The 22,208-nt window shown below is 48.4% G+C and overlaps 1 long non-coding RNA gene across 2 annotated transcripts in view; it reads right to left on the bottom strand.

Annotated features, from left to right (window-relative positions):
• Positions 1 to 702: 702 nt before the first annotated feature.
• Positions 703 to 22,208, bottom strand: part of LOC123803115 (uncharacterized) — a 153,958-nt gene continuing 132,452 nt past the window's right edge. For both annotated transcript variants that reach the window (XR_015721248.1, XR_015721249.1), the window contains one exon: positions 703 to 1,414. This is a non-coding gene — a long non-coding RNA (uncharacterized LOC123803115). The remainder of the gene's footprint in view (positions 1,415 to 22,208) is intronic.

Below are 22,208 nucleotides of genomic sequence, written 5' to 3'. Positions count from 1 at the left end.
TCTAGTTTAAAACCCAGTTTTCTTCTGAAATCCTTGGATTTCCACTGCAGGATGAGTAACATAGCTTAAGCCCCCTTCCGCTTACCCCCAGAGACCAATGTGCCCTGGTGATTTACTTACAGATCTTCGGGATGCTCTTCTCTCCACCCTGAAATGTTGCCAAAGTCCAGGAACTAGGGGTATGGGGAGGAGGAAAAAAAAAAAAAAACCCATATTGTTGCAATCCCCTCCTTCTCCTTGATCATTAATTGTATCCTGCTGGGAGCTCTCCCGTGCACTCTGGGTGAGCATGTGTCAAACACATTTCCCTCTTCCCTGCACTTGCCAAGGGTGTGTTAGCCTCTTAGTTTTGGAACCCCCTCCTTGGGACCTGGAGAAAGTCAGACCAGAGGAAGGAGGGGGAGGAGAAGATCACAGGCATGCAGCAGGCCGGGGTCAGGCTCTGGGCTGGAGCCTGCAAGTCCGAACTTCCTCCCTGGACAGAGGGTGGGGGTGGTCAGTTCTGTGGTGACCAACTGGTGACTGGGCAGGCAGAAGGGACCCACTCTGAGGACCGGAAGTTAAGAGGCTGCAGACGCAGTTGGGGTTCTCCTTAAATGGTGGGGCAGCAAACCTTTCTCTAACTCCTCCTCCACTTGTTCTGAGGCCCCCCAGACAATCCCCGCAGCCAAACGCGGCTGCTTCCCCTCCCAGCTGTTTTGAATTCTTATGAGAGAGCAGAATAAGCAGACAAATCCTTCCTGGATATTTATTTGCCCCCGAGGGCAACAAGGTACATGACCAAGGGGCCAGGAACAGTCTGTTGGGTTCTATCAAGGGAAGGAGCATTCACAATCTGGGGGGCCTGGAAGCTCCGCTGGGGTTTTGCAGTTGCTTGGGCTCACGTGGAAGATTCTGGCCTCTCACAGTTGCTCGTCAGGCTGCAGTAGGAGACTCAGATCAGCCTCAGCAGTTCCCCTCAAGGAACCATAGGCGCGAGCTTGTCCTCTGTCGCCAGGCTTGGCCCTCTCTTCCCCTCGGCCCCAGCCGTGAGGAAGGACCTCAGAGTATTCTTGCAGATCACGGCTGGCTTGCCAAGATGCCTCTTCTCCAAGACACGGGAGCACCGTCTCCCTTTCCCCAGGATCAGGAGAGGATGCTGCTATCCCTCTTTTGTTCGGCTTCACTGTGACTTTGGCTCTTTGTCGTACCACGCGCAGTATCTTCAACCCCACAGGTCTCAGCCCTGCGTGGTCCTTGGATAAGCTCTGCGACTTGCCACGAAGAGGTTATCACTGCCTGGGGAGGCCTCCCGGGGCTACTAAGCAGCCAGGCTCCCAGGACTTGCCCCAGACCTGGTCTCAGCTGCCAGGACCATCCCTCTGAACATCTGGAGCTTTAGGGTAGCTGCTGTCCCTTGTTTATCTTTAAAAGACTGAAAGAGAATATGTAGGTGAAACGTCACACTCCTAGGACATGCGGTGTTCAAGAAATCTGATTTTAGGATTGCAGACGAAGGGGGAAAATGGCAGGCGTGAGATCTGGAAGCTCCCGTTGGGCTGGCCACATTTACAGGTGCCATCTCCTGGCCAGTCTGCCCCTATCTTCGGGTTCAAGTTCACCTCCTCTTTGGGCCGAGAACACACACAGGCCCACAAGCCACAAACGCTTCACAATCCCATGAAAACTCAACCCAAATGGAGACAGGCAGGGAAAAAAACAAAGAGAAGGAGAAGGAGAAGAAAAGCCCAAGTCTGGCTCTCCTTGGGCCCTGCTTCACTCGCATTCGGCACACTGCCCGTTTCTGCACCAGCAGGCGCAGCTGTTCCCCTCGCCACGCTCAGCCCCAGCATCCCGTATGTCCCCACAGGCCAGCATCTTGAACCCAAGTCACAGCTGGCTCCTTGAGGCAGCCTGAGGCCTGACACCACCTGTAAAGAAAACTTTTCTCCCCGTGGAAAATGCACAGGGCCCGCTCTGCCCCAGTCCCCGCCACTCCCCCTACATTGTCCTACTACTGTTTCCGTGTGGCGCGTCTGGCCAAAGCAAACAGCTCTCCGGAGCCCTCTCCAGTGAGCAGCTGCAATACGAAGTTGGCAGGCCGTTTCAGAAGGCCTCGGCCTCCCCCCTGCTCACCCTGTGGGCTCTCCTGGAAGACACGAGAGATGAAGCCTAACCTTTTAATTAGCCCTTGCACAGAGCCTGACCCCATTCTCTAGAGGAACTGGACCTCCTCCCCCACCCCACTCCTCTGTCCTTGCCCCCACCCATCTTCCACATGTTGGGTGCCCAAGGCCTGGGATTGGTTTCTGTCCTCTCAAGGAAAAAGAGAGTGTCCTGGGCACACGGGATGGTGGGAGCTGAAGGAGCAGATATGAGGCTCACATGTAGGAATGCTTATTATTATCCTATGGTCATGGTGCCCTGAGTTTGAGGTATGGGGATGGATAAGGGTCTCAAATCTGAGCGTAATAAGAAGAGGAAAAGTTGGAAGAACCAAGGGGGGGGGAGGGAGAGATGGAAAAAAGGAAGGATTTTTTGCATCTTGATAAGTACTGTGAAAAGTGTTTTACATGGGTTTCCTCCTTTAAAATCTATAAGGCCATGGGTATTGATTATCCCTGTTTGAAGTATAAGACTTTGGGGCCCCAAAGAGAAGTGAATTGCTCAAGGTCACAGTTGGTATATGGCAGAGCCAAGGCAAGAACCCGAGTCTTTGGGCTCCAAGGATAGAAACTATCCATCAAGTTCTGCTGTTGCCCAGTAGTTGGAGATTCCTCTAGAATATATTTTCTTGGTCCCATCACCTGGAATGATGCATCCATAGTCTCAGGGCCCCCCCTCTGGTCCAACAATCTGAAATGCATCATTTTGGCTAAGGTTGGAAGTCCCTAACTTTGGTGTTTTTAAGAGCTACTTGGTGGTGGCTATGGTAGTAGTTAGGGTGTCAGGGGGAGTGGCAGTGGCCGCAGTGGTGGTGGTGGTAGTTATGGTGGAGGTGGTGATGGTAGATTGGTAGTATTGGTAATTACAGTGTGGTAGATGGTGGAGATAGTGGTGGTACTGGAGATGGTGGTGCTGATGATGGTGGTAGTGATGATGATGGTGGTGGTGGTGTGGTGATGTTGGTGGTGATGGTGATGGTGGTGATGACGGTGGTGGTGATGGCAATGGTGATGGTGGTGATGACGGTGGTGGTGATGATGATGGTGGTGGTGATGGTGATGGTGGTAGTGATGATGATGGTGGTGGTGGTGGTGTGGTGATGTTGGTGGTGATGGTGATGGTGGTGATGACGGTGGTGGTGATGATGGTGGTGGTGCTGATATTATTGGTGATGGTGGTGGTAGTGATGATGATGATGGTGGTGATGATGACGGTGGTGGTGATGATGATGGTGGTGGTGATGGTGGTGATGATGATGGTGGTGGTGCTGATATTGTTGGTGATGATGATGGTGATAGTGATGATGATGATGGTGGTGGTGATGGTGGTGGTGCCTGTGGCGGTGGTAATGGTGGTGATGGTGGTGGTGTCGGTGGCATGCTCCTGTTGTTACTTGTGGTGGCAGTAAGAGTAACATGAGATGTAAATACACCAGGTAACTGGCTTTCTCTGTCTCTAAAATCCTTCCTTGCATCCCACTCCCACCTTCTGATCTTTCGATTTTGTAAAAATGGCCAGAGTTCTGAACCTTCGTTTTTGGTAGCAGCATCTGTAAGATGATATGACAGCCTTTTTATTTATTTATTTTTGAAAGGATGTAAGGGAAACAGCTTGCCTTATTTAAACAAAACACAGAGTCCCCAGGGCTTTAAAGCTGGAAGCCAACTCTCCAGGTGGGGCGGGGGTGCTGACCAAGCAGGGCCCACACCTCTTCCGAGTTTCCTCTTTCCCTGGCCCTCCTCTCTCTGACTCTCACAGCCACGACTATGTCAGCCCAGCGCCGAGTTACTGTTCACCCTTCAGAGTTCCAGCCCAAGTGTGGCCAACCATCTGCTCCCTCGGCTTTCTTTCGTCCAGCTGAGAGATGAAATTTCAATGAGGGAAAGAAAGAGAGACAGAGACACAGAGATAGAGACATAGAGAGAGAGAGAGACAGAAAAGAAAACCAAAGGAAAACAAACGAAGAAAACACAGGAAGTTTAGGGAGCACCAGATCACACAGCTTATTTTTCTGAACCTTCACAGCTAACTCATTCCCAGGACCCCTGGCCGTGTCTCAGTATCAGCTCAAGGTGCCGGGTCGATTTAAGAGATACCTTCCAGAGTCCGTGCTCCCTCCAGTTCCTGACTTGTCTCCACGTGGGGAGTGTCACAGCATGTCCCCTTACATATTCCTCTAGTCCCCCAGTGCTGGTGGAACCCAGGCAGAGATCACGAACCTCAGCCCCCCACCCACCCAGGGAGCTCCCACGCAGCCCCCCTTTGCCCCGCTATCTGGCAACACGGCGGCAAGCACTGAAATGAATGAACCCACCCCTTTAGGTGATCGGCTTGGCTCTTACGGTTGGCCTAACAGTGGAACAACCACATAAGCACAGAATCACTTTTAATGAAATTAATTTCAGCCAGAAGCCTGCAGCTCGGCCATCACCCAGCAGCAGGGCTGAAAAGCTCGGTGCAGGGGACTGTCTTCAGCCATCTTTCTTGTTCCCCACGAAGGCAACCTTATTGACACAAGTTAAAAGAACAACAGACTTCAAGCTCAAAAGAGGACAATTCGAAACTCCCTGGGGCTGCAGAGTCCCTTTAATGACAACCAAAATTCCTGGAGAAGCACTGTGCAGCCCACTTTTCTCTGGGCGGTCCGCGGAGATGCTGGCCCTGAATGCAAACAGCCAGTCGTAGCTCTGGGGTTACCAGCGAAGGGGGGTTCCTGTGGGGGCAGTGCCAGGCTGAGGGTGCTGCAGGACCCCGAGCTCCCTCACCCGGCTCCCCTGAGCCTCACGCGGAGACCGCTCCCTTTCAGCCTTCACCCGGTTGCTCCCTCTGGGGCTCTTCTAGAAACACATTGATAAGGGACACAAGGATGAGAAGATGGAAAACAAGCCTGGGAAGACTATCTGGCATATGTTTTTCTTTGCTGTTCAAGTAACAATTTCTGCCTGGTCAGTTTGGACCGCAGATTCCATTTATTTTGCTAGCCTCCTACCCTATTCCCATCCCAGGGGTGGGGTGGGCTGATAGTTTCTTTCAAGGCTGTACTAAAAATTCCAGCCTCCCTCATGATTCGAGCCCCCAGGATCACCAGTGCAGGCAGCCTGTCCCTCTTTGTCACTCACGGGACAGCTCCCCAGGCCAGCCTCCCCCCAACCCCGGGGGGCTGCTGGGGGCGGCCTTGAAGCATTTGGAGATGCGGGAGGCACAGGACATTCCCCCTCTCTCCTATCTATCCAATGTGTTGCTGGAGGATTACAATTGTTTCTTTTTAGCAGAAACTCTCGGACAAAACGCCTAATTCTCCCCCAGGTTTATCGCTCCCGGCCTCACCATGAGCCCTAATCTTTCTGCAGAAGTAAAACTGTTTCCATGCCCCATCCCTCAGCTGGTGCTTTTCCCCCACCTCTCCCCAGGGAGGCTGGAGCTCACAGGGACTGGCGATGGAGCCGGGGACTTGAAGGGTTAAGTGAGCCTGGCTTTGGAAGAAGAACATCGGCATTCCCTGATCCCAGATGGAGAATACTGAATAACTCCCTTCGGCAAGTCAGCTTGTTTGGTTATCTTGGAGCGTGTACTGGGGCTAACTCACCCTGGCCAGTCCTTCCGGATGTAGCCTTGCTCAAAATCGAGCCTTATACAGGAGTGTTCTTCCCCGGGGCTGCTCCTCCCTGGCTGATAAAGGGTTTCATCATGCATGATTCAAGAGGTTGCGATGCGGGCTCTGGTGATAGCTAATGAGGCCTCCAGCCCCCAGCTGACCTCACTTTGGAGCTGTTGACAGGTTCCGTCAGGCGGGCCAAACAGCACCCCAACGAAGCCAAGACAAATGATCTGCAGCGCTCGCACCCCTCCAAGCCTCCGAGTCCTCCTCCCGGACTGCTGTCCCCCTCCAAGACTCCCCGTGGGTCCTCTCCAGCTGCCCCTTCTTCCACAGGCTCAGGAGCAGGCCGACAGGGAGAAGGCTGATTCCGCTCTCCGTGCCCACGGCCCTGGCTACCCAGAGCTCGACACGGATCCTCACGGCCCCTTCTTTTTCCGTCCCAGATTCTCCTTCCCACTCGATCTCTCAGGACGCTGAGTAGGTGGTTTTGAGTCTTTGGTCACTTTAGAAAGCACGCAGTAGGCCCAGTCTTCTTGTGGACAGAGACTTTAAACCAGGTGAGGGACACACACACACACACACAGCAGCCTGGCCTGCGCTCCAACCAGGGCTAAGATGGGAAATGGAGGCCTCCTTATCATCCACAGGGCCAGTGGCACTGAGGGCCCCCAGCTCCCGGGGATGGTCAGCTCCTCCGATCCCGAGATCGGGAAGGCAACGCGGGTCTCCGTGTGGGTGCCAGACAGACTGGCCCAGGACACAGCATTTTCTCCGTAACCTCTGGAGTTTAGCATCGCTTTGGAAACCTTGGAAGGGAGGGAAGTCCTGGGGCGTGTGAGGAGGAACCCTGCCCTCCCCTCCACCCCACACAGCCAACTCTTGGGGGCCAGGGCTCAGACTAATGTGCAGCTTGGGCTGTGTCCATACTGGGCTCAAGGCGGAGGCTGAAAAGGCTCCAATCCTCGTGTGGCAATTCAGTCCATGCAGTGAGACCCGAGGGCCTCAGAGATAACAAGCCACGCTCCCTGCCTGCCGCGCGATACCTTGTACTTCCTTAAACACTTTTCCTATGTGTTGTCTCATCCTCATGCCATGTCTATGAGGTAGATATTATCTCTCTCCTTTCCAGAGGAAGAAATCTGGGATAGGAGGGAGCAGAACGAGGACACTAACCTTGGACCTTTGACCCCAGACCCTTTGCTCCTCCCTTGAAGAGCGAATTTAATCATACTTGGAAATGGATAATACTTGACTGCAACAGGAGGAGGTGAAGACTGATAGGCACAATGATGAGATTAACAAAGACAAGGTGACAAAAGAGCGGAGGACATTTTCCTTTTAAGAATTTTTTGGATTGCTTTTTTTCAGGGTAGTGGAAATTTAACTTTCATTACTTTATGCAGTTAGTCCATAGTTATTGTAAAAAAAAAAATGTTAAGCACCGAGAAGAAAAAAGGAAAAAAATAAACCATTAACTACAATTCCAGCCACAGGAAGTAGGTACATATATACATTTGTACATCCATATCCTTGCAGAGCTCTTCTTCATGCATATAAACATTACATACAAAGATCATATGTTAATAAGAATTAATTATATATTCCTGTCTCTGCATACCTTCCTTTTTACTGAGAAACCTAGAAAAGTCCTGGAACTATCTTTCCATGTCAGTAAATAGGTCTACATGATTTGTTAATGATTTCCTAGTGTTCCGCTGCATTGATATTATTGGACACCGAACGTTGTTTTCATCTTTTTATAATTGCAAATCGTGCTGTCAGGAAGCTTCTTAGGCACCAATCTCTGTGCAGCTGTCTGATTATTTCTTTAAGATAAATTCCTGTAAAGGGAATAACTTGGGTCAAAACACACCTTCAAGGTTTTCAGTGCATTTTGCCAAAAAGTGTGCCTTTTTGTAAATCCCAGCAACAGTATCTAGGGGTCAGAAGGCTTAGTCAGAGAACATGTGAGTAGGAGAGAATGGCCGGAGGGTCAGAGTGCAAGCCATGTTGGGGGGGGGGGGCGCTTGGTTGACATTAAGTAAAGACTGGACTTTGATTTCTAGGGATTAGAGAGTTAGGTTCTGAGCAGAGATTGACTTGGCCAGAAGTGGCAAGAAGAGAAGGGGGAGAAACTGGAAGAGCGTCGCGCCTGGTTAGGTGGGTGGAAAGGGAGTACTGAGATGGGCTCCAACAAGGGGGCAGATAGAGAGAGACAGAGACAGAGACAGACAGAGCGGGGAGTGAGAGAGGGAGGGAGGGGAAGAAGAAGGAGAAGAGAAAGAAGGAGGGAAAGGACAAGGAGGGGGAGTAGGCAGATAAGCCAGTACAGAGTCATGTCGTGAGTGGGAGTCATTAAAGATGATACAAGTCTTTGGGTCTGAGCAATGGGAGAGGAAAGATGCTAACAACATCCAAAGAAAATGGGGGAAAGTCACATTCGTTTTGAGTGGCTTGACTGTTCCTATCCGTGCAGAGCTGTCTCTCGGAGCTGGCTGCTTGGGAGGGTGACGCGGCTTAGAGGAGTGGAGAGCAGTGTGAAGAGAGAGCCAAGGACAGATCCTTGGATAATAGCAACTTCAATTAGTGGGAGGAAACGAAAGCCAAAAAGGATGGTCAAGAAGAGCCAACAGAGAGGAAGAAAGAGGACACGGGACCTCGGGCAATGGGGCCTGAAGAGGAGAAGTCTGGACAAGGGGTATGTTGTGCACGAGGCAGAGAAGCCGCATAGAAACACGTGGAGAAGGAGTCCTTCATTTGACCCCTTATGGGTGAGCTCCTTATGGAATGAGAGAGAAGGCATCACCCCACTTGCCACGAGACTGGGAGAAGCTTGTTCTGAACCTTTGCTACAGGCAGAGATGGGAACGAAACAAAACAGAGTTCACAGGGCCATGAACGGTGGCAAGAGAGGCATTCATAGGCTGGTCCAACCAGGAATGTTTCCACCCGTCGGGCGTGGCTTGAACTTTCAAAGCCTGACCGAGGGGCTGGGGTTGGGGAAGCAGTCTTTGTGAATTATCGAAATGAATGCCCGGCACAGAGGATGCAGAGCTCAGGCTCCGTGTAAGGTGGCAGTTCCAAGGTAGCCCAGTCGCTGGTTTTAGCATAAAATTCCAACCCAGAAAAAGAAAGAGAACATCTTATTCCCTATAATGGGCAAAATTTCCTCCCTCTTCACTCAACAAAATAGTGAAGGTCTTTGGGCTGACACCAATGCCACCCTCCCTCCGAAAACAAAAATCTCAGTTACAGAAAAAGTACTCTCCTAGACAAGCTGGGCATTCTGTGACAATCCCCTTGGTTCTCTCTGGAGGCAGTTCCCTCCGTTATGTCCGTCCACCCCCAGTTTCAGAAGGGGGGCAGCCCGTCAGCTGAATCCCTCTGCTCTGCTTTGCCTCCTCCAGGACTCAATTGAGAGCACACACCAGGCAGAACAAAACAGTGGCAATTGATGACAAATGGGCCGAGCTGCCCCCACGTCCCCCTCCCCTTTCCCTGTTACCATGGAGACACCAGCCAGCCGAAGCCAAGAGATCAGGAAATATCCATAAAAGACAGTCTGGTGGACACAGGTGTTTGGGGAATCCAATACGAGCCAACAAGATCCTTTAGTCTGTTGAGGGTTGGAGGGGGAAAGGCAGTGAGATGGGGAACGGGGAACTAACTAACACAGGTGGGCTTTGTCCTTGGGACTAGGGGGCTCTTTTCTCCCCACTGGGAGTCGTGCCATTCCGATACACGTCAATGCCACACTCCAAAGCTCTGTTTTATGTTCAGTCTCCATTTCTTCTCTCTTTACTTCACCTGCAAATCTGCATAACCTCTCAGATGGGCAGCAGGATGTATGCTCAAGAAGCCTTGAAATCGGGCAGAATGTTGAGAAGACTTGGTCACTGGAAACTCCTTCAATCGCTTTGGAAAGTAGAGACCTGAATACAGATAAAGGATTCTCCCCACTCTGGGAGAGAAACAGTAAACACATCTTCGAAATGTACAGGCAGAAAGGCATCTTTTTAAAAGGGTACAGACACCCAAGTTCAAGAGAGAGAAAGAGGAGACTTAATTCAAACTGTGGTTTATTCTTTGCTATCAGTTTCCTGTCTAACAGGAAGCTAATAGTCAAATATTAACTGGAGGTGTATCACAGCTCAATAGGTCTAGTGGATGTTATTTCCCCCAAACAACTGTCATCAGACATAAACATGGGAGGAAAGAAACTTCTCAGGTACTCCTACCTTTTTTTTTTTTTTTAATGCAAATAACATGTTCCTACTCAGGTGCTTTGAAACTCAGTCATTTGAATCATTCCAATTCTAGGTACCTGCCGTGATTCTTACAAGACACTCATTGCACTCACCTCAGCGGCTGAAGGACAGATTCAGCCCATTGCTCTAGGCTTTCGGGTCATTGTTTTGTCACTGCAATAGTCGTGAAGATCAAGATTTTTGCAGTTGGTTTTGCACAACATGAGTTGCCAAAAATCTAGCAGGGTTCATTGCTTGTAGAAGGCACTCAAAACATGCTGGTTGATTGAACACTGGAAGACTCTAAGCCTTGCTGTAATAGCAATTGTAGCTGAATCCCCAGAAGCACTTCTCTCCTCCACTGTATAACAGTCATGGGGTTTGAATGGAGATGATCCCACTCAGCTGCAGGGCCGAACCAATCAGCGATTAGATTCTGATCCTCCGGCCACAAAGATTGGTTCGGGTAAATAAAATCTATGCCAATCAGCATGTGGCATTTTCCTGAGTCCTGAGGGAAAGTTGGCTAAGACTTTTGAGAGAATAAGTTCTTAACTTTGTCAGGGAGAGCCACCAAGGCCAATGTCCTCACTCCTGGAGAGCATGGTTTGAAGACGACAATCCTAGAGCTTTGGACACTTGACCACCTTGAAGGAAATTGTCCTGAAGATAAAGATGACACCAACGAAGACGGAACAAAGAGTCAAAATAAAACCAGGTCCTTGATGACTTAATTAATCTACTGGGTCACACCAACCCTGAATTCCACTTTATCCATTCTTCCAATGGAGAGGCCAATAAATCCCCTCTGTTGTTTAAGCCAGTTTGAGATGGGCCATCTTTTTGTTTACTTATTTGTTTTATTTTCAAAACAAAGACTCCTCATAAATTGTTTAAAATTTTCTAAAAGTAGTAAACCGTCCTAACCAACATACTTAACAAAACTGTCATCTGTTTGACAATTTTGCTCTTAATGACCAACAAAAGGAAGTTTTGAAGATCTGGAGACTGAGGTAACCAAAGAAATCTCCTGCTTGGAGACGTACAGCTGGTGAATCCATCAAACTCTCTCCCCAGCTTATACTGTCCAAGATATCGAAGCACCATGAACTCTTGATAGTTCTTGTTAAAAGGCGGGGGGAAAGTCAGGGAAGAGAGTGAACATTTTGCAGTGCACTGTATGTACTGTGAAAAGCAGATTCCTTTTATATGTAGCTAATGCTCGTATTTAAATGAATTTGCATTCTCTAAGCATAAAATGGGGACCGTTGTGAAGAACACATGTTGCAAGTGCTCAAACATTCCAGAAACCGATAAGGAATTTAAATTAGAAATGAATAATATAAAATGTAGATAATCCCAATGCCAGTTGCTGAGAAAAACTTTCTGGCATTCTACTGGAATTAAACTATCTGTCATGTAGCTGAAAAGAACATGTTAACTGATCGTTGGTCTGCAAGAAGACCCCCTAGTTACTCTGACCAGCAACACAAGTGAAAGTACTGAGAAGTTAATGCCAAATATTCTTTTTGGAGATTTAGTGATTTACTGGCTGTATTCTGCTAATCCCGGGATGAAGCTGTGCTTTGTTCTTTGACTCGCCACAACTGCAGAGTTAAGAAAATAAGAGATGCTCAAGAAATAACAGATGGATGGATGGATGGATGGATGGATGGATGGATGGATAGATGGATGGATGGATGTACAGATGACAGGTGGAGCTCGCACTGGAAAGAACATTAATCCATACCACACCATCTAGCCTGAAACATTCTTTCCAAAGGCAGGAACTCATCTCTAATTCTGTGATTGCTAGTCCAAAACATATTCTTCAATAGCATTCATCACTCACACAGGTCCTCAAATCTTCACCGTTTCAGATATCTCAGAAAATCTCATGGTGGAAGCCTACCTCTTGTGTCTTGGCCTTACAAGGCCTTAGCATCTGACTAACACATATACCTCTTTCTGATTTTTTTCTTCTCAAATATGAGGACTTGTATGTATCTCAGATTCATTGAATTCCAACCAAACTGTCGACCCCTCAAACTCTGTTAATAGAAACACCATTTTCTGGGCCAAGACCCCAACTTAGGAAATCACAATTGTTCCTCACTTCCCATTTGGCCCCCACATGCAACTGGCAAGTTCTGAAGAGCCCATCTCCTCATTGGTTCTCATCTTGCTTCCTCCTTTCCTCTTCTACCACCACCTCCGACTTCAGGTTCGCATTAACTTATCACTTAGACAATATAACTGCATCTTATTTGGTCTCCTTATATCCAGCCTTACCCACCGCAGGAAAATATGATGTTCCAAAGAACCTCCTTTTTGCCCCAAATTGAAGTCTTGCACAAGATGGAAAAAAGCAAGGCTTCTTTGGAGAGCGCTGGAACAGGGGTGGAGCAGCAGGTGATGCACTGCCCCCCATGACAGTCCCCGTGATAACTCTGCAGCACCCCACAGCTAAAGCCCACCCCCGCTGCTGCCACTGGTACCTTCCAGGAGAAGGCGGCTGAGCTGAAGCGGAGAGCACAGGACTTTGAGATGCCAAAGACGGTAGTGTCCCTCCATCCTCAGTGGCCTGTGATCCCTTCTAGAGCCTTGAAGCCATGGAAAGTATTCCCTTTTCCCCATCTCTGGATCTCATAGTGTCAGCTAGATAAACCCCATTTCTGATTTCCAGCTTTTGCTCACAGCTGCTTTTTTCTATAGGAATCGGGCTTGTATGTGGGACCAGGCTAGGGAATGGTCACCATTCTGGTGGCAGCTTAGCCTTGTCTCCTCCTCTCTCTCCCAGGGACCAAAGCAATCCCATCATACCCTTCCAGATAGACAGAAAAGGATATTCTCTCTCTCTCTCTAAAATATATATTATATTATATGTATATATTTTATATTATATGTACATATTCTCTAGAATATATATAATGTATATAATATATATATATACATAATATATGTGTGGGAGCCTCACTGACCTGCTAGTTGATCAGCTATGGCCAGTACTGGACTACCGCTTTAGCCCATGTCTATAAGCATGTGTTTTCTCAGGGGAGACTTCAGGGTCATCCTCAACATTTCACTTCTCTCTTCCAGTATCTATTTAACTGGTTCTGTTGATTCCACCCCCTAAATGTCTCCTGTCACCTGGCCATCCCCATCTTTCATTGTCCTGCTTTGGGCCCTCAGCAGCTCATGCTTGGACTATTGCAATAGCTTTCTGATATCTCTCTCCTCCTCTAAAAATCATCCCCTCCTTTCCATTTGCTCTTAATGTGATAGTTGGAAAATATATACATGGCCGTTTTTATTCCCCAGCTTAAATTTTTTCAATGGTTCCGTTTGATCTGGAGATAGAGAGCTGACTCCATTCCTAACTCTGACCTGTTTCTGTAGTGGTTTCCCGTACAACTGTCTCCCCAGTAACTCTTTTGAGAATTCGTTAAATCCCCCTATCCACATTTGGGGCAGTTCAGAGGAAATGGCCACATCAGGACATGAGCCTGTCCCATGGCCAGAACTGCTCGGTCCTGACTGGGTATTTGATCATTGTTGGGGTCGTGAGTTCCCTCACGAGGAATTCTATGCAAGGCTGAACTCGAGAATACTTGCCGTCTGTGTGGTCCGCTGTGCTCCACACTCACCTGCCGTGAGACAGAATGGAGTCAGCAAATACGGTAAGTGAGAAGTGACGTTAGAGAGAAGGGGAACTGATCACACTCGAATCTCTGGTCCTAGCTGTTCCCTCCCCTGACAGGTGCATCGCTGTCCGACTCTTCCTTGGATTCCATGAGCTACGGTAGTATTCTTCAATTCCCTTTTTGAGGTATGCTAATTGGAGTTGCGTTCCTATATTTGCAACCCAGGGTCCTCGCTATGCAACGCCACCCTTACCTCTCAGCCACTTGAGACCAGGTAGGTCTGCGTCTCTGTCACCTCCGCTACCCTCAGTGCCCACTCAGCACTGGCACTCAAAGGTCTTGGAATGAAGAACTGATCTGGTGTCAGATACAGGTTTCTAGCCCTTTCCTTGCTAGCTCATCACCAAAGAGGAAATTAATAATGATTTAATTTAAGAGACGTCCGCAGCATTCACCCCTCCCATGCATCCTGGGGTAGCAGCACCTTCTCTCCGGAGGAAGTTTCCGGTATCACGGCAACGGCAGCGGCCATCTAGTAACGCCCACCACCGACGGGCGCGTGCGTGAGCTCACGTGCTCCTCCCCACGGTCCAGCGGGGCCGTCCTTACATCATGGACACGGGGAGGCCCGGGGGAGGAAACCACCAACGTGATGTCCGTAACCTCGCCACCGCACGGGGTCCACCTGGCTCCAAACCCACTGCTCTTACGAGTTTGCGTCATGGCCTTCTCGTCAGATTTCCTGACCTGATTGGCTCCGTTTGTAGATCAGAGTGTGCGCGTGCTTTTCAGATCCCTGTTCTCTGCTTGCAGTCCCTTCTGCAGGGTGGAAAGAAATCTACCCCAGCCCCTGTGGAGAGGTGAATGGTCACATTCGGCGCCAAAGTCTGGGCAGGCAGCCTCTCCAGCTAGCAGAGTGGGCCTGTGCAGGGTGGGGGGCGCTGGAGGCGCGCCCCTCCCCCCGTCAGCATCCACCCCCCCCCCCCCGCCCCGCAGCAAGGTGACTCTAAGAGCTGACCCGCTGCCGAAGGAGCAGGCAAGAAGGGGACCCCGAGGTGGGCAAGAAAGAGTTAAGGCGGCAGCTGCCAGGGCTTGCGATGTGGGGTTATGTTCCCACTGTTCCCACTGGAGACCGAGTCAGCTGTCATCGAGAACAAAGAATCCCCCAGAGCCGCTCAAGTTATGTCACACCCGGGAAGCCCTGAGCGCTCCCTGATTAGGATTTCTAAATCGGCCCCATCGAGGCCCGCAGCACAAAGCTGAGGAACAATGCGCCGGCCACATTCACACAGTCCCAGTCCGGCCTGGCTGCCCGCCTCCCGCCACCGCCCCTCCCACGGGGCCTCCGAGGCCACGTCACCTCCATTGGGAAAATCCAGTCGCATCGAAAACCCCCAGCCCGCCGTGTCCAGAGAGCTTTGGCCGCAGTGTAGGGGCATTTGCTGCTCGAGGTCCCCACTTGCCATCAGAGTAAGGGGCTGGAGGCTGTTGCTCAGGTGTGTGTGTGGCGGGGCAATAAAGAGGGCTCCGGTGCACGGAGGGGGGGCCTGTAGGCACAGCGGAGGCTCAGTCTGGGAACGCAGATTTGGCTGTTCCTGTTTCATTTCATGCAAGGCTCGCTGATCAGGGCTTAGTTCTGGAATCCTGGGGAACTCCACCCTGAAGGCTGAGCACCTTATGCCAATCACCTACCCTCTACGAGCCTCAGTTTCCTCCTGTGTGAAAATCTGGAGGTGGCACCAATCTCACTGATACCGTGGGGGTCCGAGGGAGAAACCTGCACAGAAATGCCTGTCCCGTCATCTGCGTCCTGGGGGGGGGGGGGGTCCTCTTCCCTCCACAAGCATCCAGGTAGCTACTGATCCCGGCCTCCCCGTCACTCTGCTCCAGGAGAACAACCTCCCAGAAATAGTTCCATTTTCTTTGCTCTTTTTGGGAACGTCTTTTATTCTCCCTTAACACCTTCTTGGCAGGACTGATTGACAAGAAATGTTGCCTTGGCAGGACTGATTGACAAGAAATGTTGCCTTGGCAGGACTGATTGACAAGAAATGTTGCCTTGGCAGGACTGATTGACAAGAAATGTTGCCTAAAGATGAGTCCCTCCCCCCCCCCCCAGGAAAAGAAAAAAGAAAAAAGAAAAAAGAAAAAGAAAGTAGGAAGAGAAACAAATTCAGGGGGCGCCTGGGTGGCTCAGTCGTTAAGCATCTGCCTTCAGCTCAGGGTGTGATCCTGGCGTTCTGGAATCGAGCCCCGCATCAGGCTCCTCTGCTGGGACCCTGCTTCTTCCTCTCCCACTCCCCCTGCTGTGTTCCCTCTCTCGCTGGCTGTCTCTATCTCTGTCAAATAAATAAATAAAATCTTTAAAAAAAAATTCTGATGTTATTATGTAATGATGTAATGGATTCATGGTCAGTGTTGGAAATAAATAAATAAATAAATTGGGGGGAGGGAATGATGAACCTTCCATGCCCTGAACATTAGGGTCAAACTGTTTTGTTTCTTTCCTAATCTGGAATATAAGTCTGCTGTTAGCAGAAATGCCTGCAAGCTTGTCAGCACTGTTTATGGATCTGAGAAAGGGCAGAGGCAGATAAATGAGAGAAGGGGACTCGTTAAATGCAGGTTAACCTAGCACTGCTGATTAAGACAGTGACTGCAAGATGCAGTTGGCGCCTTCACACCTTCCTCCAAAGTCCTTTCTTTAAGATCTTATTTATTTATTTGAGAGAGAGTGCGAGACAGCGAGCATGAGCAGGGGGGAGGGGCAGAGGGAGAAGGAAAAGCAGGCTCCCTGCTGAGCAGAGGACCCCCCCCCCCATGCGAGATTTGATCCCAGGACCCTGAGATCATGGCCTGGGCCGGAGGCAGAAGCTTCACTGACTGAGCCACCCAAGTGCCCTCCAAAGTCCTTTCAAGTTGTTCAGTGTGTGGCATCCTACACAGGGTTGTCAGACTGGGGCCTGAAGATGCTGGTATCTTAGTTCGGTTGAGGTGTCCAGGTTGGGTGATGCTTAATATGTCTGGTGGGTTGAATGCATGCATGATCGATGAACGAATGACAAGCACATCCCAAATCAGGATTTTCTCTCCCCCCAACTCACTGTTGCCCAATGACATCAAAGTTATAATCAAATCCCTTTTCCTAGATTTCATTTTAAAATGTCAGCTCAGGGGCGCCTGGGTGGCACAGCGGTTGGGCGTCTGCCTTCGGCTCAGGGCGTGATTCTGGTGTTGTGGGATCGAGCCCCACATCAGGCCCCTCCGCTATGAGCCTGCTTCTTCCTCTCTCACTCCCCCTGCTTGTGTTCCCTCTCTCGCTGGCTGTCTCTATCTCTGTCGAATAAATAAATAAATAATCTTAAAAAAAAAACAAATAAATAAAAAATAAAATGTCAGCTCAGCTCTTGAATCTAGAGAAACTTTCCAACTGATGTTGGTGGATGCCAAGAAAAGACACTGACAGTTACTGACACGCCTCAGTGACTAGCAGGAGAGCAGAGGTGTGGCACGCCTGGCCCGGTGCTGGGACTGTGAGGATGTGTCCAGCCTGGAAGGAATAGCGAATAGCAGATCTGAGTAAGACTGGATTGTTGAAGACCCACCAGCGGCCACTTTGTGGTGTTAATGGAGGTTTGTAGAATTTAAGAATTCACAGGGCAAGACCGTACGTGGTGTCGTTCAAAGAGCCGGGACTTTACCACCAGACACGGAGGATCTGAATTCAAACTCAGCCACTTACTGGATTGGAAAGCTCAATTTCTTCACCTATAAGGTGTGGAAACAAGTCCCTACTCTTGGGCGCCTGGGTGGCTCAGCCCGTTAAGCATCTGCCTTCTGCTCTGGTCATGATCCCAGGGTCCTGGGACTGAGTCCCGCATTGGGCTCCCTGCTCAGTGTGGAGCCTGCTTCTCCCTCTGCCCCCTTCCCCCACCCCCCACTCACGCTCTCTCTCTGTCTCAAAAATAAATAAATATTGGGGAAAAAAAACTACCTACTTTTTTCACAAGGCTGTCATGTGAAGGAGATGAAATCGAACATACACATGGAACCTGACAGGAGGAAAGGCTCAACAAACGGTCATACTGTGGGGGAAGCTAAGGAACAGGTTGAAGGAACCAGCAGACCCGTGTCAGGGTGCAGGGGGATAGGACCTGTGGTGGTAACCAGTGTGTCATAGATAAGAACCCATGGCTGAAAAATATGTCTTAATTATGACATTAAAGCCAATAAGGTAAAGAAAGGAAGCATCTATTAACTCAGGGAAAATCGGAAATGAACAAATACCCAGGAAGGATTACCTGTGGGGCACGAGCTTAGCCCCTGGCAGAGGAATCTCTCCCAGCCACCGTGGCCCTGGGGGCTGGGAGAGTTTAGGTGCAAATTGTGAAACACACCACGTTTGTCCTTGTTGATACTGTCTTCCTGGTCCGTACTTGTTCTCCCTCCCCATTTCCCAGAAGCCAGTGATTTCACACTATCTCCCTCTGCCTGATAGAAAGCCTGCTCTCCAAACATTTCATTCATGCACCTGTGCCAATGCATGGATGACGATGACAATTTAAAATATAAACCCACCCCACCATTATTTCTATTTGAAAGATAATTACATAAGAAAGTTGACTTAGAAAACGTTTTTGGAACCCTGGTTTGCTCTGAGCACTCGGACAGGCACTGAGAATACAGAGTAGAGAGAAATGCCTAGTTCCTGCCTTAATGCCATGGCGGCTAACTGGTCCACCTCCCAGAGTCCTGACATTAGAGCACCGCAGAGACGCCCACTCCTCCCAAGAGTAAAAAACACCCCTTCCATAGCCCCCTTTGGTGGGCTTCTCCAGCACACGCGATCACGGGGGAGCTGGCGCTGGTTCTTTCTGCCTGCCCATGAGTTTAACCCTCTCCATCCCACTGCTTAGGGGAAGCCATGGTGGGGAAGAAGCACGAGGGGCAGAGGGCTGACAGATTAAAAGCTAAAGACCGGAAGTCTGGTCCTTCTTGCTCTTGCTTGCTTGCTCTGTGACCTTGGGCAAGTCATCTTTCCTCTCTATGCCTCAATTTCTCTTTATAAAAGCAAAGAGATCCCTTCTAGCGCCAACGTTCCGGGAATTAAATGAGATGGCAAATCGTACTGACTCAGAGAACCACTCTGCTTTTGTACAAAATTACATATGAGTATAATTAATATTAAATGTTACTATAATAAATTATAGTAATATATTTTATATTAATAAAATATATATTAATGCAATGAAATAATTTATATGATTTAACCCAGGAGAGAAAAGACCTATACACTGAAAGTGATAACACATTGATAAAAGAAGTTGAAGAAGACACAAATAAGGGGCGCCTGGGTGGCTCAGTCAGCTAAGCATCTGCCTTCAGCTCAGGTCATGATCCCGGGGTCCTGAGATCAAGCCCCACATCGGGCTCCCTGCTCAGTGAGGAGTCTGCTACTCCCTCCCCCTCTGTCCTTCTACCTGCTCATGCTCTCTCTTTCTCTCTCTCTCTGAAATAAATAAAATCTTTAAAAAATAAAAATAAATAAAAATAAAATTATCTGTACACATATGTACACAACACACACATATGTATATATATGTATGCATATATGTATTTGTGTATTTGCCACCCTATTTAATTATGGGCATGCATTATGTATATACGTACATCATATATGTTCATGTACATGTGGATGCATACGTACACTTAAAAATAGTGTTAAGAACCAATGTTCTAAATCAGAGTATCTTTTCCATAAAAAAAAAAAGGACCCACACAGTTCAGTTAGAGCCAGGAACACGTTTGCTGCTCTTTGGACAGTGTCATTATTTTTTAGAGCTGGGCCCCCAGGGAGCATGGGGACCTGAAATCACTTCCCCAGCGCCAGTCTAAACAGGGCTCGGTGAAGTCTCTTCCAGACTTACTACCCCCCACATGCACTTCTTACCCCTTGTGGGTACTTGAGCAGTGTTTTTTGTGTCTGGCCTGAAAGGAAATGGTGCATTTAGATAAAAATGGAAAATTAGTAAGTGAATCATGGAACTTCAATATCAAAATCACCGATAATGATAATGGTGAAGGACAACTGAAGGTCTCTCCAGGCAGTGAGTGGAGTGTCCCCAAAGGACTTCCTGCTCCCCGTGCCAGAAATGGATGGTGCCACCATTCTTGGGCTCACAGAATGTTCAGGTTGGAAGGGATCTCTTAGCTAATTCCACTCCCCGCCCCCCGATACGCAGGCCGGTCATCTGGACCCACAACCCAAATAATAGTCGACCGCATCCCCTGACTCACAGGCAACCCGTCCACTTCACCAAGTGAGCACAAGAGCAGCTGGACCAAGCAGACTGCACCCTTGGGGGCTTGGGGCAGAGGACACAGAGCACTGGAAGTGGTTCCAGTTACCGGGTGGAGCTGAGTAAAGAAGTGAGAAAGTAGAGTCTAGGCTGGGTCAGCGCGGAGCCAACCACGGTCATGGGCACAATGTTATGGCACAGCAGAAACTATGGTACACACATGCAAAGCAACTTCGCAGAGGGGCTCGTGAAGCACATCTCTCAGCAAAGCAGAAATGAGAGAGCACTGGCTCCTGAGAGTTGGGAACGGGAGGGTGAGCCCAGTCCGCGGTTCTCATGAAGTCCAGCATTACCGGGCTCCCAGGGCAAACCAGGCCAAGGGCAAATATAGTCCCCTAGAGGCACCCGTAGTACAAAGTATGTTACTAGCTCTAAATAAAAATTTACATGTGCAAACTGTGAGTATTTCAATAAGTGACCTTTATGTCATCTTCCCGGCTCACTCAGCACTTCTGTATCTTCTATGTCTTTTTTCATGCTAACGTTTTGCCTATTTTAGATCATACCTCTGGAGACGACGGACAATTTCTTTTTGTTTCCCATGGTGCAACATGTTAGCACGAGGACACGTTTGCAACTTGGGAGGGCTTTTTTTTTTTTTTTTTAGCATCGTCTTTCAAAAATTAGAATTTTTTCAATTAAAAAAATGTACTCATCTTGCAAGCTTTGTCGACCTGCTTTTGACTGTTTAAACGCTAAGCATGTTCCAGTTATAATCGCCCAGATTGGAGCCTATCCAAATGTCCATCCACAGCAGAATGGAAAAATAAATTGTGGTATTTTCACACAATGGACTATTTTACCACAATGAGAATAAACAGTCTCTGACTTTATGCAACAATCAGACTGGATGACAAGGAGCCTGACACAAAACCACACGTATTGTGTGATTTCATTTATGTAAGTTTCAAAAATAAGCAATACAAATTGATAGTGTTAAAAGTCAAGCTAGGGGCTTCCCTCCGTGGGAAGGGGGGGAAGGAGTCACTGGAAGGAATCATGAAGGGGTTTCTACAGTTCTGTTTCTGATCTGAGGGCTGGTTACCCGGTCTGTTCAGTTCGTGAAATCCATCAAGCAGCTCGCCTTGGTAATTTGAACACTTTTCGGTATGTATATTTTGATACTTCAATAAAAAGGCAAAGAACTTTGTGTTTAACTGTGGTAAACAGAAAATAATACCTAGGAACATACATCGATTTTACAAAGCAACTTTGAGGGTTACGGTATTTGTACTCCATACAATCATTCTGAACCATTGAGACAAAGAATGTTATAGGAATCTGCTTCATTCGAATGCTTGCTTTTGAAAACTGTGGTTTTTGACTTTGGGTTATAAATTCTGTCCTAGGAGGTTGTTTCCAACCCATGCACCTTACTGAGAAGTAACTCATTAGGACACTGCTAACTCAGCTCGAACTGGACCTTCACAAGAGGTATGCAGATTTTCTTAAAACTAGGAACAGAACGAAAGTTGTTTCTTCTTATTTCATTTATTTCTTTTTTAAATACATGGGGCTTAAACTCAAGACCTGAGCTGAAATCAAGAGTCAGATGCGTAACTGACTGAGCCATCCAGGCACCTGCTTCTTCTTATTTTAAAAATATATATGTTTAGCTATAAAGTGGCTATCTAATTAAATTGAGAGAAATAATGCCAATTTTAATGCTTCCTTTTGATAAACCAAAATCTGTCTGAGATCTTTTCCTAACAGAACCCCTGCGCCATCTTCTCCCCAACCATTGAAAGCCTAATTCAACTCGCTTTGAAACGGAGGCATAAACATCCAGAGTAAAGCCCGACTTTTGCAAAATTCCCTCTCAGATAAAACTGTGTCCTGACGCTTGAGTTCTTAGAAAGCTATGAATAAATGCCTTACTTATAGATCGATGCAGGTGAGCGGATAACAGAAGCATGGAAGTTTGCATAAGCCTACTCAGAGAGATGCACCCAACCCTTTGATGGCAACCAGCGACATTCATTCCAGAGACAAACATTTTATCTTTAAAAAGAAACGTTTCTCAACATTTCCGTTACCCCATCACTTTCACAAACCTGCCTTTCCCCCTTCTATGCCTTGGAAGATGAATCTCCATGTGCAAATATTAACGTTTTTCTATTAAAAACCAGTCCTCTTTAAAAAAAATAAGTAGGCTCTTAGAATTAATTAATTGAATTGAAAGTGGGATTTTTTTTTTTTTTTCCTTTTTAAGTGT

The sequence above is a fragment of the Ursus americanus genome, chromosome 23 (assembly GCF_024610735.1).
Source record: "Ursus americanus isolate L20-20 chromosome 23, mUrsAme1.1.p, whole genome shotgun sequence".
Lineage (NCBI taxonomy): Eukaryota > Metazoa > Chordata > Mammalia > Carnivora > Ursidae > Ursus > Ursus americanus.
This window is presented reverse-complemented; position numbering and strand designations above follow the sequence as displayed.